General features: G+C 45.8%; 2 long non-coding RNA genes across 3 annotated transcripts in view; one reads left to right on the top strand and one right to left on the bottom strand.

The window, feature by feature from the left end:
* The window catches only part of LOC309623860, a 35,576-nt gene extending 22,731 nt beyond the window's left edge, over window positions 1–12,845 (top strand). The window contains exons 2-3 of one of the 2 annotated variants that reach the window (XR_014241695.1): window positions 6,612–6,874; window positions 11,379–12,845. This is a non-coding gene — a long non-coding RNA (uncharacterized lncRNA). Of the gene's footprint in view, window positions 1–6,611 lie in introns of both variants that reach the window. The other variant, XR_014241694.1, reaches the window with a different exon arrangement.
* LOC309623859 overlaps window positions 1–14,380 on the bottom strand; it is a 58,593-nt gene that overhangs the window by 8,817 nt on the left and 35,396 nt on the right. The gene's annotated exons all lie outside the window — the stretch shown is intronic.

The following is a 14,380-nucleotide window of genomic DNA, read 5'->3' as shown; positions in this document are numbered from 1 at the left end:
GCAGCCATTTGTGAAACTCAAAATGTACCTCTCGCTTTTCAGCTACGTGAACTAATACGTTCCCCTTTGCTTATGCATGTTTTAAAGTTGGGTTTTTGTCATTTGCAAACAAAAGATTTCTAACACCACCTGGATAATATTTATTCTCTCTTCTCTCTGTTTTTACTCTCTGCGTCCTAGCTTAAGCCTTGTCGTTGGCCTTGGCATTCCTACCCTGGATTATTGTACCAGACCACCAACTAATAATGACAATAGGATAACAGTAGTAGTTGAATAACTGCTACTTACATGCACTTCCTACTTATTACAGTGACCCTGCCAATTGATATTCTCCTCTTTCTCCTCTTCTTGATGAAGAGACCGAGGGTCAGAGAGATAAAGGACAGTTAGCAAACAGCAGGGCTAAGATTCAGACTCAGATGGTCTGACTCCAAAGTGCATGCTCTTTGACCACAGCCTCATCCTGCTTCGTTTAACTCTAGATGGACCTTGTTTCTCCCACACAGATTTTTAGGGTAGGAACACTTTGGTCCTTTGGAAGCACAGAGCCATGAGTAGCCAGACTGTCAAATATCCTGGACTTCATGGACACTTTCTAGGGACACTGACTCTACTTTTGGTGTATCATTTTTCTTCTGCCTTCGTTTGCCTTTCCCCCAATTTCCATACTTATCTTTAATTTTGCTGCCATGCTCTGATTGGCCAGGCTTGGATGGCCTAACCAGCACTGGGCAAGCACTGAGGTCAGTTGTGCTATCTGATTGGGTTACCTTGGATCATATGCTCTGCCCTGAGACTTGATCAGTACCACCCAAACCAGATGGGTGGAAAGGGGAGAGATGATTCCTCAGGGACCAATCCAGGTGCTATTACCAGAAGGGGTAGCCGCTCCTTCTCACCCCCTGTCCAAGACCTCAGCCACCCACAGCAGCAATCATTTATTTGGTTTTGAGGCTGCCAAGCCCTAGACTGAACACTTGCAGGACAAAGAGGGGTTGGGCGCAGACTTGTCGCTGATCCAGATGGTGAGAAGTTCGCTGTCTGAGAGTAAGTGTACTATGGATGAACCTCCAAGATGTCCTGGGATGAGGTCATAGTCAAGAAAGCATAGAGCACCATGGGAACAATTCATTTTGCTTGGGGAGGGGAGAGGGGGCATCGGAGAAGCCATATTGAGGAGCTAACACATGAGCTGGGCCTCAAAGCGTGTGGTTGCTTTCATTAAGAAGGAGGGGTAGGGGAACAGCATTTCTGGCTGAGGGAACAGCATGTGCAGCAGTGCAGAGGCATGAGAAGTCTGGTGTATTCTGGGAAGAGAGTATAGTTGGGTGACAACGCAAGACAAGGAAGGGGAGGAGGGCAAGTGGGGCTTAGCCTGAGGAATAAAGGGAAACAAAAGCATAAAATCTATCACTATTAGATAGGGTGATCTCTCTTGGCCTTTTACGTAAGCTTTGCTTAGACAGCCCAAGAGGAAGTCGGTACTTCCCCAATCTACAGTTTCCCTCAGGAGAGGAAGGGTTAATTCAGAACAAGATGAAGAAACGCCTGGGGAGCTGAGTGTGGAAGGGAGAGACCAAGGCAGCCTGAAACTTGAGCAAGGGAAAGGGGGCTGGGGAGGATTGGGGCAGGCCAAGGAAGGGACAGGTCAGTTGCTGAACTCATAAAAACGTCCATGACGAGCCCTGCACTGGACCTTGGGGATACAGAGAGCAGTAAGACAGGGCTCATAGGCTGGCTGGAGAGACACACAAGGAGGTGGAAAAGATAATAAAGTGGGCTGAGTTCTGTGGCTTGGGCTGTGTAGCAAGTGTCTATGGGGAACACCTACCTCAGGCCAGAGACATGGAAAAGGCCTCCTAGAGGAGGTAACATTGGAACTGGGCTTTAAAGGATGAATAGGAGTTTGCTGCATAGAGACTGAGGAACTCTCATAATTCCCTTAGCCCCCCTTTTATTAAGACTGAACACACTGTAGCTACTTGGCCAACGTCCGTCCTTTCTGCTGGACTCCTCAGGGACGGAAACTCTATTTGTCTGGTTCATTGAGTTCTCGCCTAGACCTAAAAGAGTTCCTGGCATAGAGTAGGTGCTCAATAATGTGTGTGTGCAGCCTGGGCAAAGCCTCAGCAGTCAGTGCAGACAGAAGCAGCAGCAAAAAGTGTGGTTTGGGACAGGGCAGGTAGGACAGGCAGAGTCCAGGGCAGAAATGGACTTGATTGCCCATCTGAGCAGTTTGGATTTTATCCTCTAAACAGGGAGGGACATGATCAAATTTGTGTTCACCCATTTATTTGACAAAGACGTATGGAGCACCTATTATATGCCAAGTATTGTGTTGGACCCTAGGGATATCATGGGAGCAAGACCAGCTCCTTCCTCATGGAGCCAACGTTCTTATGGGAAAACAGTAAACTTGTAAACCATTAAGAAATAGTGTATCTTCAGCGAGTGATGAAATGCTAGGTAGAAAAACAAATATGGGTAAGAGGCTAGAAATTGATGAGAAGCGGCAGGTTCAGTGCCGGATGAGGAATGTGTCAGATAGGACTGTGTTCACGGCAAGGAGCAAAAAACCTGGCTCACAGTAGCCTAGTGTGTAGCAGTTTATTTGTATCTCGCAACAGGAAGTCCAAGAGGTAAGCAGTCCAGGGCTGGATGGGGACTCAGTGGTGATGTCGAGAAATCATGTTCCTCCATCTTCCCGTTCCATCTAATTAGCTTTATCTCTGATGCTTTAACTTTTTTTAAAAAAATGAAGAGAGTGAATTCATGCATTTCATATTTATTTCAAAGTACATCATTAAAAACACTTAAGTTGATGCTTTGCTGACATATAAATTTCTGCATCCAGAAAAATTCGGAAAAGTATAATGCTCACAAAAATGACTGGTATGAGTTTTGGGCGTTGGGAAATAAGGAAAAGGGCCAAAGCCACAGCTGGGTTGATGTGATCTATGATTGGATGGCACCCATGCGTGTGCAAGGTATTCAATTCCTATCCTGGGCGAATTCAGTGGAAGCAGGTATTCAAAGCCAGAAATGGCCATGAGAGTATAACCCTGGTGTCCCCCTATCTCCTACAAAGAAACATTTTAGGGAGAGCGTCAGGCTTCCTAAATTTTATAGAATGGGAGATAAGGGACAAGCTGACCGCAGCTGACACTTGGTTTACTAAAGGATCATTCTGGGGCAGTGGGGAAGATGGATTTGAGGAGGAAAGTCTGCAAGTCCTGGGACAGATGGGGAAGCCTGGATTAGGGCAGGTGACAGGAATGGAGATGGGGGAGCAGCTTTGAGAACTAAGGGGGAGAATGCTGACATAGTGACAGTTCATGTAGAGCTGAATGAAGGACCACACTGAGGTGAGGGGACCTAAATGCAGCTGCAAGAATCAGTGAGCCACTCCCATGTCCCCAACAATATCAGGCCCCCCTTTGGAGAGTTGCTTGTAAGAGGCAAATTCCAAGATGACTTTCTGAATGCTAAGAAATTCCTGAGGTCAGCCTGCCCTTCTTTTATTGGTGGAGCCAGCCAGTCATGGAATACAAATACTCACTGGGTACTGGGCATTCATTAGTGTCATGGCAGCCAATGACAAATCTCTTTTAAAACAAACAAACATGGCGGCAGATCTTTGAGGAGTTTGGGGAAATGCAGACCAGGCAACCCAGCCCTTGGGCCCTAGTCATTGGACACTTGAGTTGGTCACTGATTAGGGGAGATTTTGTTGACAGGTGGTAAAAATTGCTCTAAAAACTTGGGGCCTGGAACCTCCCTGGTGGCGCAGTGGTTAAGAATCTGCCTGCCAAGGCAGGGGACACGGGTTCGAGCCCTGGTCCGGGAAGATCCCACATGCCGCGGAGCAACTAAGCCTGTGGGCCAAGACTACTGAGCCTGTGCTCTAGAGCCCGCCAGGCACAACTACTGAGCCCACGTGCCGCAACTACTGAAGCCCACGCGTCTAGAACCCGTGCTCTGCAACAAAAGGAGCCACCGCAATGAGAAGCCCGTGCACCGCAACGAAGAGTAGCCCCCGCTTGCTGCAACTAGAGAAAGCCTGCGCACAACAACGAAGACTCAAGGCAGCCCAAAAAAAATAAATACATATTTTTTAAAAAATAAGTTCCTTAAAACACAAAAACAAAAACAAAAAGAAACTTGGGGCCAGGAATTTCCTGGTGGTCCAGTTGTTAGGGCTCTGCGTGCTCACTGCCGAGGGCCCAGGTTCGATCCCTGGTCAGGGAACTAAGATCCCACAAGCCGCGTGGTGCAGCCAAAAAATAAGAATAAAACAAAACAAAAAACCAACAAACAAAAATAAACTTGGGGCCATGTGGCGCCATGAATATCATCTCCTGAGCAAGGAAGGGAGGATGACTGGTCTCAGAAAAGTTCCTTCCCCATAGATTATGACACTTATTTGTCTTTAATGTAGCTAGCTGAACTGGTTTCAGGTAGTCAAATAGTCCACACTGCCTGGGCCTGGCACTCTTCTTAGTACTGGGGAACAAAACAGAAAAAATCCCTCCCCTCAGAATTCTGGTAGGAGGAGACACCCAAAGCCCTAAATAAACAAGTAGTCTCTATATGGTATACTAGTTGTTTCTTTTTGTTCTTCTATGTTAAGCAGTGCTCTTGGAGCTAAATCCATCCTTCACTGCATAATTCACTTGTAAGTCATGCTGTTTTTTTCTTCTTCAACCCTATAGTCAAAAGGAGATTTGGACCAGACATGTGCCAGTCAATCAGCCATAGGGAATGTTCTGGGTACCTAGTTTCCCAAAGTTTCTCATTCCAGTATTTGGGAGAATTAAAGATGGAAGCATTGAAGCCCCAGAGGTGAACTGTCCAAAGATCAGTCGATTGACAAACAAGACCCAGGTTTCCCAATTCACAGGCTGAGGTGGTACAGATTCTACATTACCTGATGGTAAGACTATTTGTTCTATTCTCCAGACCAGGCTGGTGGCCCAGGGGTTGATATGCACATGTCTCATGGTTAAGACATTATTAAGCTCTTGACAGGTGACAAAGAACTTTCACATTTGTCACCTCACTCTACACACCACATAGACTTGCTAAATTTAGCAAATGAAGTTACAGGACACCTTAGTTAAATCTGAACACAATATTTGAAACACACTTACACTAAAAAACAAAATCTTTGTCTATTTGAAATGCAGATTTAACTGGGTGTCTTAGTGCATTAGAGCTGCTATAACAAAATACCAATAGACTAGGTGGCTTAAAAACAAACATTTATTTCTCACAGTTCTGGAGGCTGAGAAGTCCAAGATCAAGACACTGGCAGATTTGGTGTCTGGTTAGAACCCTTTTCCTGGTTCACAGATGGCCGTCTTCTCCTGTGTCCTCACGTAGTAGAAAGAACAAGGGAGCTCCCTGGGGTCACTTTTATCAGGACTCATCGCATTCAGGAAGCCTCTGACCTCATGACCTCCCAAAGGCCCCACCTCTTAATACCATCACATTGGGCATTAGGATTTAGCACATGAATTTTGATGAGACACAAGGATTCAGTTTATAGCACTGGACATTCTGTATTTTTTCTGGCAACCCTAACCCTACACTCCTCAGAGGCAGGCAATATCAGTGTCCCCATCTGATCATTGAGGCTCAGAAAGAAAATTTTCTAAGGTCAATCAACCAAAGCGGTGGCACAGCCTGGCCCCCAGGTTGGCCCCTGGGTGCCATCTTCAAGGCATCAAGGATGCGCTGGGATGGAGTGTGGTGGTCTCAGGGCTAGAAGGGTTGAACAGTGTAAGGGAAGGCCTTAGCAGGACCAACCAGCATGAGTCGTGGACCCCACGGTCTTCATATTAAAGGGCAGAGAAGAGAGGGTTTCCATTCTTAGTTGTAACATGTTTTCGGTTTTAGTTTACTGCACCAGGGCCTCGGCAACCCAGCCAACAAGGCTGGAAATGCAGGAAGCCATCTGGAGCTGAGTGCTGAGTCATAGGGCCTGGAGAAAAACAAGAACATAGGCAGAGGAGGGGGCGGGGAGCAACCTCCCTGGAGATCGTGGTGGGCACCGGAAATAGAAACTGCTTTCTTTGAAGCATCTGTTAGAAGGTCCAATATCACCACGTGACTGCAACCCCCTTCCTATTAAGCGCCAACTGAATGCAGAGCTCTATTCTGTGAGAATGTCAATAAGTCAGGTGGTGTAGCAAAAGTTTCTAGTTTTTTTGGGGGGGAGGGTGGTAATGGGTTTTTGTTTCTGTTTTTGTTTTGTTTTTCAAATCCTGGCTCATCCTCTTCTCTTAATACCCGTCAGCCCTTGGATGGTTTTCTTAAACTTTCTGACCCTGTTTCATCTTCAGGAATAATAATCCTCATCTCATAAGGATAATGTGAGGGTTTCAATGAAATAACATTTTTTAAAAGTGTCTTGCCTAGGTTTAGCACACAGTAGATGGTCCGAAAAGGGTAGGTTTTGTTATCAGAGAGACCTAAAAATATCTTCCTGTCAGGTTGGTGTGGGGATTAAATCAGATAACGTATCTTGACTCTCAAGAGAGCACTGGACCCAGGTCTTAGCAAGAAGTCAGCTAATGACAGAGATTCCTTTCTCCTGGTTTTGCCCCTAGATCCTGAGATGGCTGGTTCTGGTCCCCCTGGGTGCTATTTAGTAAGGTAAATACACACACAGTGAATTCTTATATGATATATGTTCATTCCATCCACAAATGTTTCCTTTAACATTGTTCATGTCACTGGTTCAGCCTCTGTGGAGGTAGAGACAAACGAAATGAAGATAAACATTCTTATTTTTCCATTGTTTTTAGCAACTGTTCCGTGTCAAGCACTTTGCGAAGCACTTAGTATCGGATTCTCAGAGCAACTCTTTCAGGTCAGTACTATTATAATGCCATTTTATAGACGGGAAAACTGAGGCTCAGAAAGATTCAATACGTCATCCAAAGGCCCAGAGCTAGTAGGTAGCAGAGCTGAGGCTCAATCCCAGGCCTGACTCTTCCAAAGGTCCTGACTATTCTACAATGGACCAGATCCCAGAGGGAGAAAAACCCTCAGTTGGAGATTTCAACTTATTCAGGCACAAGGGTAACTAGACAGCACAGGGCAGTGAGATGATGAAATGCCAGAGGAGAGACTGGTCATCAGAGTAATAACAGTTCTGGGCTGGAAGGGGCTTCCTGAGGGACTTCATAGAAGTTGGGGGCCGGGAGTAGCACTAGACCTTGAGAAAGGAGATGGAGGAGGGTATAGAGAAAGCAGGTGAGCAAAAGCACACAGGACTTGGCCAGGTATGGGCAGGGTTCAGCGAGAGGCCAGCTGGCCGAGCCCAAGGCGTGTTTTGGAAGCAAAAGGAGGAATATCCAGTTGGGACAGAATCTGATTGGGGCAGGCTATCATCAGTTTCCAGAATGATAAACTCCTCAAGCCCAGCTGAAGTGATTCCTAGCCTTAGAGCATCACTGCTTAGAGGATGCCTACAAATCACGTGCTGGGCCTAGTCAGCAGTGCTCGAAGGTGTACCTGTTGCTGGAAAGGAAGGAGGTTTCTGCAGTCAGTAGACATCACCTGTCTTGCCCAGTGGCCTCAACCTTAGGTAAGGAGATAATGACATTCCCTTTGCCTTCAGAGGATTCCACTGAGAAGAACACATGCTAAGGGTCATCAAAGCAAACTCAGAGATGGTACAACTTTTCTTCAAGCCAGTCTGGCAATATGTATCAAGAGGATGAATGCAAGCCCCCTTTGATCCCATGATTTTACTGCTAGGAATTAATCCTAGGGAAATGGTCATAGAGGTGTGCAAAACAGTGTGTGTACAAGGATAGTTGCAATAGTATCACTTGCAAACACAAGAATCAGAAATGTACCCCCCCACACACACAAAAAAATAGAGAACAGATTTGTGGTTGCCAAGGGGAAGGGGGAGTGGGGGAGGGATGGATTGGGAGTTTGGGGTTAACAGATGCAAACTATTACATATAGAATGGATAAACAGCAAGGTCCTACTGTATAGCACAGGGAACTAAATTCAATGTCCTGTGATAAACCATGATGGAAAAGAATATGAAAAAGAATATAATATAGAATATGTATTATAACTGAATCACTTTGCTGTACAGCAAAAATTAACACAACCTTGTAAATCAACTATACTTCAACAAAATAAAGTAAAAAAAAAAAAAAATCGTCCCAACTAGTCAATAACACGGACTTGGTTAAAAACAATGATATATCCCTTCAATGGAATACTAATACTACACTGCCATTAAAAGTCATTGTGGTCACACCATATTAAGTGAAAATATCAAGTTGCAAAACATTAATATAATATTATCCCAGCTTGAAAGTACATTAATCTAATTCATTCACTTATTAAGTAGTTAATGTGCTGTGTCCCAGGCAATATTCTGGGCACTGTGGGTATGGAGGGGAGCAAGTTTAGTGTATTATTGGGGGGAAGTCAGACAACGAGCATATAGACTGTGTTCAGGAATAAACAAGGTAATTCCTGAGAGTAGTACAATGCCATGAAGAAGATATAAGATGGGCTAGTTTAGAGTGAGTTAACAAGGGAGGGATTATCTGAGGAGCTGACATTTTGATTGCCACCTGCATATTGAAAAACATCTAGTCATGAGGATCTGGGGAAGAGCCTTTCAGGCAGAGCGACAAAGGCCTTGAGGGACAATGCAGTTGGAGTCCTAGAAAAAAAAAATAAAGGAAGAGAAATAGTGTGTGAGTAGGGAGAGAAGAGGTAGGGGAGAGGCAGGTAGAGGCAGGATAAAGTAGAGTCTGAAAACCAAAGTGAGGTGTTTACAAGGGGTTTGGATTTTATTCTAACTGCAGTGGGATGCTACTGGATTTTAAGTCAGGCAATGATTATATTTACACTTATATTTATGGAACCAGAAGGAAACACATCAACGGGTTAATAGAGATCATCAAGGGATAGTGGGATAATGAACAATTTTTTATTTGCTTCTGTGTGTTTTTCTGTAACTCCCAAACTTTGGCAGTTAGAAGCAAACAGTAATTTCTCTTAAAAAAAAAACAAATTCACCAGTGTGAGCTAATGGCTGCCAATTATGTGGAGCTGCAGTAAGAAAAGACTTTTGCCCACGCCGTCTCATTGGCTTTTCTCAAAGACCCTGTGAGTTAAGTCAGACCATTTTAATGAGCTCCATTTTACAGGTGAGAAAATTGAGGTTGGAAGGTGCAGAGACTCTGGCAGAAAATGTTAGAACTGGGACCAGAATCAAGTTTCTACAGCCTTTGCCCAGGTTGGCTGATTTTGCCACATAGCCGAGCCTCTGGGCGGGTCTGCCTTAGATGCAACCAGACACCCAGAGGTCCCAGGAAGAAGTCACCGAATTACTCCTCCCTGCTTGGGGAAGAGCGGGAGGGACCTACTGCCCCCAACTGCAAATGGCTAGTGCAAGAGCACGTGTGTGCAAGAAGAGGGGTCTTGCCCACATGGTAGATGCTCAATAAACATTTGTTAATTAATGAAATAACTTGCTTTCAGGAAAATGCTGCTTACCCTAGGGAAGCGGTTTAGCTGACTTCACAATTCAGTAGCTGCATGATCTTAGGTTAATTTTTCTACCTTCCAAGCCCTGAGTCCTCCTCTGTAAAATGGAGATAAAGTCTGTACTCGTTCACCTCTGTGAAGTGTGATAGTTGGGGGCAGGCTCTGGAGCCCAGCTGCCTGGGCTTGAATTTACTTCTACCCTGTTCTAGCTATGCCCTTGTGGAGCTGCTTAGCCTCTTAACACCTCAGTTTTCTCATCTGTAAAGTGGGAGTAATAATACTTGTCTCATGTATACAGTGATGTGTATAAAATTAATGACTGATTAAAAATAATAATAATAAAATAATACTTGTCTCCTAGTGTTGGTGTTAGGACTAAATGAATGGATAGAGAACTTTGAAGAGGTCTCAGCACATAGTATTTGCTCCTTAAATGTCAGATAATGTTAGCATGAGCATTATAGGGAGCTTGCATTAAGGGAGAAGCTTTCAGAAGCACAGAAGAACTTAGCACAGGGTGCCAAGCAGTAGAAGCTGCTGCTACTGCCTTTCTACCACCATGCCTGCCATTATTACTGCTTCGGTGGTTTTTCATAGGAAACATATAAATTCACTGTCCATCTTTTTGTTTAGAAAGGAGACCCCTTACCCACCAGGAGGGTCCTTTGCCAGGTTAAACAAATAGATCTACTCTCTCCCATCTCAGGAGGTTTCTGTCTGTTCAAGGTCATGGGAAGAATTCCCTGGCATTTTCCAGTGTCTGTCTCTAATTCATTTAAGGAGCCACTTTTATACATTTCAGGCTTGACATTTGCTTAATGACAGGAATGGAGCCTCCTCTGGTGAGTGGGGTCATGGGACCTCTGACCTCCACCCCTGTTTTCAAGCTTCAGTTGTTTGAGGACCACCAATAATTGTGCAACAGCTGTATACCACTGGGTCTAGTCTTTCCCTCATTATTTTTCTTGAACTTGTCTCACATTTAAAACTCAAAATACATTTATTCAAAAGGGAGATGTACTCATTACCATAAATGGAAAGCCACAAATAGAAGCTACTCATAAAAAGAAATATCATGAAAATAAAGCAGTATTATTGAATTCTAGAGGAATAGGGTTGCCCATTGAAGACTCTGGGCTCTTGAAGCCTGTTTGATTTCCACTTAAAAGAGAGATCTGGAGAGGTGTGACAGACCTATTAGTACCACAGTAAGATTGTCTTCTTGGTGTAATAAGAAGGATTGAAAACAATTTAAAGAGGAAAAAGTCCCTAATCACATGATTCAGTGTTTTTATTTCTCTGTCTCTTCACCTTCTAGAACTTTCTCCTGTCTGCCAGGGGCTCCCTTCTATGCGATTCAGTTCTTTTTTTTTTTTTTTTTTCCAATTTATTTATTTATTTTTGGCTGCATTGGGTCTTTGTTGCTGCACGCGGGCTTTCTCTAGTTGTGGCGAGCAGGGGCTACTCTTCATTGCAGTGCGCGGGTTTCTCATTGCGGTGGCTTCTCCTTGCGGAGCACGGGCTCTAGGTGCGTGGGCTTCAGTAGTCGTGGCTCGCGGGCTCTAGAGTGCAGGCTCAGTAGTTGTGGTGCTCGGGTTTAGTTGCTCCGTGGCATGTGGGATCTTCCCGGACCAGGGTTCGTACCTGTGTCCCCTGCCTTGGCAGGCGGATTCTTAACCACTGCACCACCAGGGAAGCCCTGATTCAGTTCTTTATTGAGAAAAGCTAAGGAGAGACCAGCCCATCCTCTGCTTCTCACTTGTTAGGTCATTTTAGGAAGATTCTTAGCCCTCTCTGAAGGCTAGGGGACTGAATTAGAAAACTGTTCTTCTCTGGTGATTTCCAGGCCCCCAAAGTATGTCGGCTGCCCATCCATGTTTTTTACCTGCTGATGGAGCAGGAGTGAAATCCATCCAGAGGATGGCTTCCTGGAATAGTTCCGGTCTCTGGATCTCCATGAGAAGCCAAGATGTGTGATTCACCACACAGCCACAAATGAATTCACGTTTCCCGGGGGTGGACTTTCTGCATGTTGAACTGAGCGGTTGGATGGCTATGTTTCAACTGAAAAAGGAAGTAGCCAAGACCCCTCTCTGCCCAGCCTAGATCCTCGGAAGAAATGACAAAACGACCCCAGGTTTCATCCCCTTGTTCGGCAGCCCCTGCAAGTGCTTCCTTCCTCGGAGAGCGTGGGAGGAGCTGCTGAGGCATCGCTCCTAAATTATTCCCCTTTTCAGGTCTTCCACCTGCTTCTAAATCGGCTGGGATCTGCCACACCTGTGCTACATCCAGATTCTTTAGCCTGACATGCAAGCCCCTCCCGTCTTGTTCCAATCTGCATTTGCAGCCATGGCTGCTGGGACGTCCTTCCTTGAATCCCCTGCTTCTGGCAAGTTTGTTCCCTGGCACAGTAGGTGTGGAAATGTAATGGAATAAAAGAGTATGTCTTATGCTGGACTGCCTCTACTGTCCATTTCAACATGTAGTTCTTGAGTGTCAGGGACAAATGGTGCTCAAAGGCTTCCTATATGCCTGGCCCTGGTGGGGTGACCACTGTCTCGATTCGCTGAGCATTTTCCTGGTCCTGGCACTGGAAGACCAGAACCAGGAAACACCTGGGACAAAGGCAAAGCAGGATGGTTGGTCACCCTGCTGGGTTAGACTACACATGCTCTATCTCCGTGGGACCTCCAGCATAGTGGGAGAGGATGACAGTAAACAAATTATCCCGCAAAGACATAAGTAATTACAAGCCATGGTGAATGCAAAAAAGAAGCCAGCCCTGAGCTGAGCACTGTGGGTACAAAGAGGAAAAGGCATAGTTCTGGCCCTGGAGAATCTCCTGGTTGCAGCTAGGAGAGAGAGGGACACACAGCTTATTTAATATCAAGTACCAAGTGCAATGGATCAGAAATCTACCCTCTCTTTTCCCTGTTCACAATGCACTGTTTCTATTTTAATTGCGGTTTCAAGCATCAGAATCCCACTCCGGTAAATTAAATAGATATACATCTATCGAAAGGGTATTACAAGGAAAAGCTGAAAAACTGGGCCTTGGAAGAGAGAGAAACGATTGCTTCTTAGGGAGTTGAGAGAGTAAAAAATATGCCAGAACAAAAGAACATGCCTTGTTCCATTTCCATTAGAAAAATTGTCTTGAGCCATTCTCTGCCCTTGGGTTTCTCTGCCCAATAGTCTAATTCCAGGAAGAAAGAATTCAATAGCCAAGCCTGGGTCTCATGACAGCCCCTTGGCTAGGGTAAGGGGGGCACCGTGATTAGAAATCCACCAAAATAGTTTGCGATGGGGGATGGGGCCCGGGGTGTGGGGTGGCGGGGTGGCTGCTAATGGAAACGGAAGGGCCAGGGTGCTGGGAAGGTGAGGGCTTCAGTCACCTGCTACCTCCTCTTCGCGAGGCGGTCCAGACACTGCCTTCCCTAGGGCTTCCAGCTCTAGGAAGGCAGTGGTCACTGCCTTCCAAGGAGCTCTCTGCTGGACTTACGTCCGGAATATTCTGTTACCATGGACAGCCCCATGCTGACAGCTTCCTTCCCCAGGCACCTTGACCGTGACCACCTTGGAGCATGTGCTGTGTCCTTGGGTACAGCTGGTGCAATTCCTGTAACACTCTGTAAGTGTTGATGAGGACTTTCTGGAGAGTTCAAAGGAGCCCACTGCCCTCCAGCCAAACCAGTCTTCTTTCTGCTTCTTATATACTCAGTCTACTTTGCTACCCCTTCCACCCATTTGCCTGCTTTGCTGACCTCATGGCACAGCAGTTCTCCATCAGGGGCAGCTTTACCCTCCAGGGACATTTGGTGACATCTGGAGACAGTTGTGATTGTCACACTAGACAGTGGGCTGCCACCAGCATCTTGTGGGTAGAGGCCAGAGATGCTACTAAACATCCTAAAATGCACAGGACAGACCCCACAACAAAGAATTATCAGGCCCCTAATGTCCCTAATGCCAAGGCAGAGGAGTCCAGTGGCACAGCTGAATGCCCACGTCTCCGCTCAAAACTTCTCCACTCTAAGAGGGCTTCTCTGACCATCCACCCATTTCTTTCTCTCTCACCCCCTATTGTATTTTCCTAAAATGATTGTGTCTGTATATTCAGTTGCTTGTTTGGGGCCCGTCTCCTGTAGGAGAAGGTCAGCCCTAGGAGAGCGGGCCCCCATGGGGCTTGTTCCCCGCTGCCTGGAGAGCAGCACCTGGCACACTGTGGGCGGCTCAATACAAATGTGTTGAATGAATGTTTAATAAAGGAGAGTGGCCTCAACTCCTCAAATAGCAGAAGTCAGAACACTCAGCTATGAAGCCCAGTTCCTCTAGGGCTGGCCATCTTTGGGTGCATTTGTTTATTTCCCCAGCCAGTTCAAATTCAGCCTTTGGCAAGTTTCTGAAGCCTCCTGGGCCTCAGTTTCTCCATCTGTTAAGTGGGGCTATGATTATTAGCCCCTTCTTTGCAGAGATGTGGTGGGGATGAAATAAATTAACCCACAAAACACTTAAGAAAATGCCTGACTCAGAAGCGCCTCTGTAAATGTCATCTCTCATCATCATCATCATGATGACTTGGCCAGAGTAGGCGGTGAAGATGACAGAATGGGCTCTGGGGCCCTCCCAGAAGATCAGGGGATTAATGCAGCTTGCAAGGCCAAAGCTGTCCCCACTTGGTTTTGCCAGCTCTTGCTTCATCCATGAAATAACCAGATGAAGCCTTTATCCATCTCTTGTTTTAGAAGGAGGCTATCAGAAACTGTGGATTTAATGTGGCAGATGGTGCTGTCCTTGAATTATGAAACCAAAGGAGGAAATTAAAGTGCTCTGTTGCAACAGATATGG

The sequence above is a fragment of the Balaenoptera borealis genome (assembly GCF_965194805.1).
Source record: "Balaenoptera borealis genome assembly, chromosome: 2".
In the NCBI taxonomy this organism is placed as follows: domain Eukaryota; kingdom Metazoa; phylum Chordata; class Mammalia; order Artiodactyla; family Balaenopteridae; genus Balaenoptera; species Balaenoptera borealis.
This window is presented reverse-complemented; position numbering and strand designations above follow the sequence as displayed.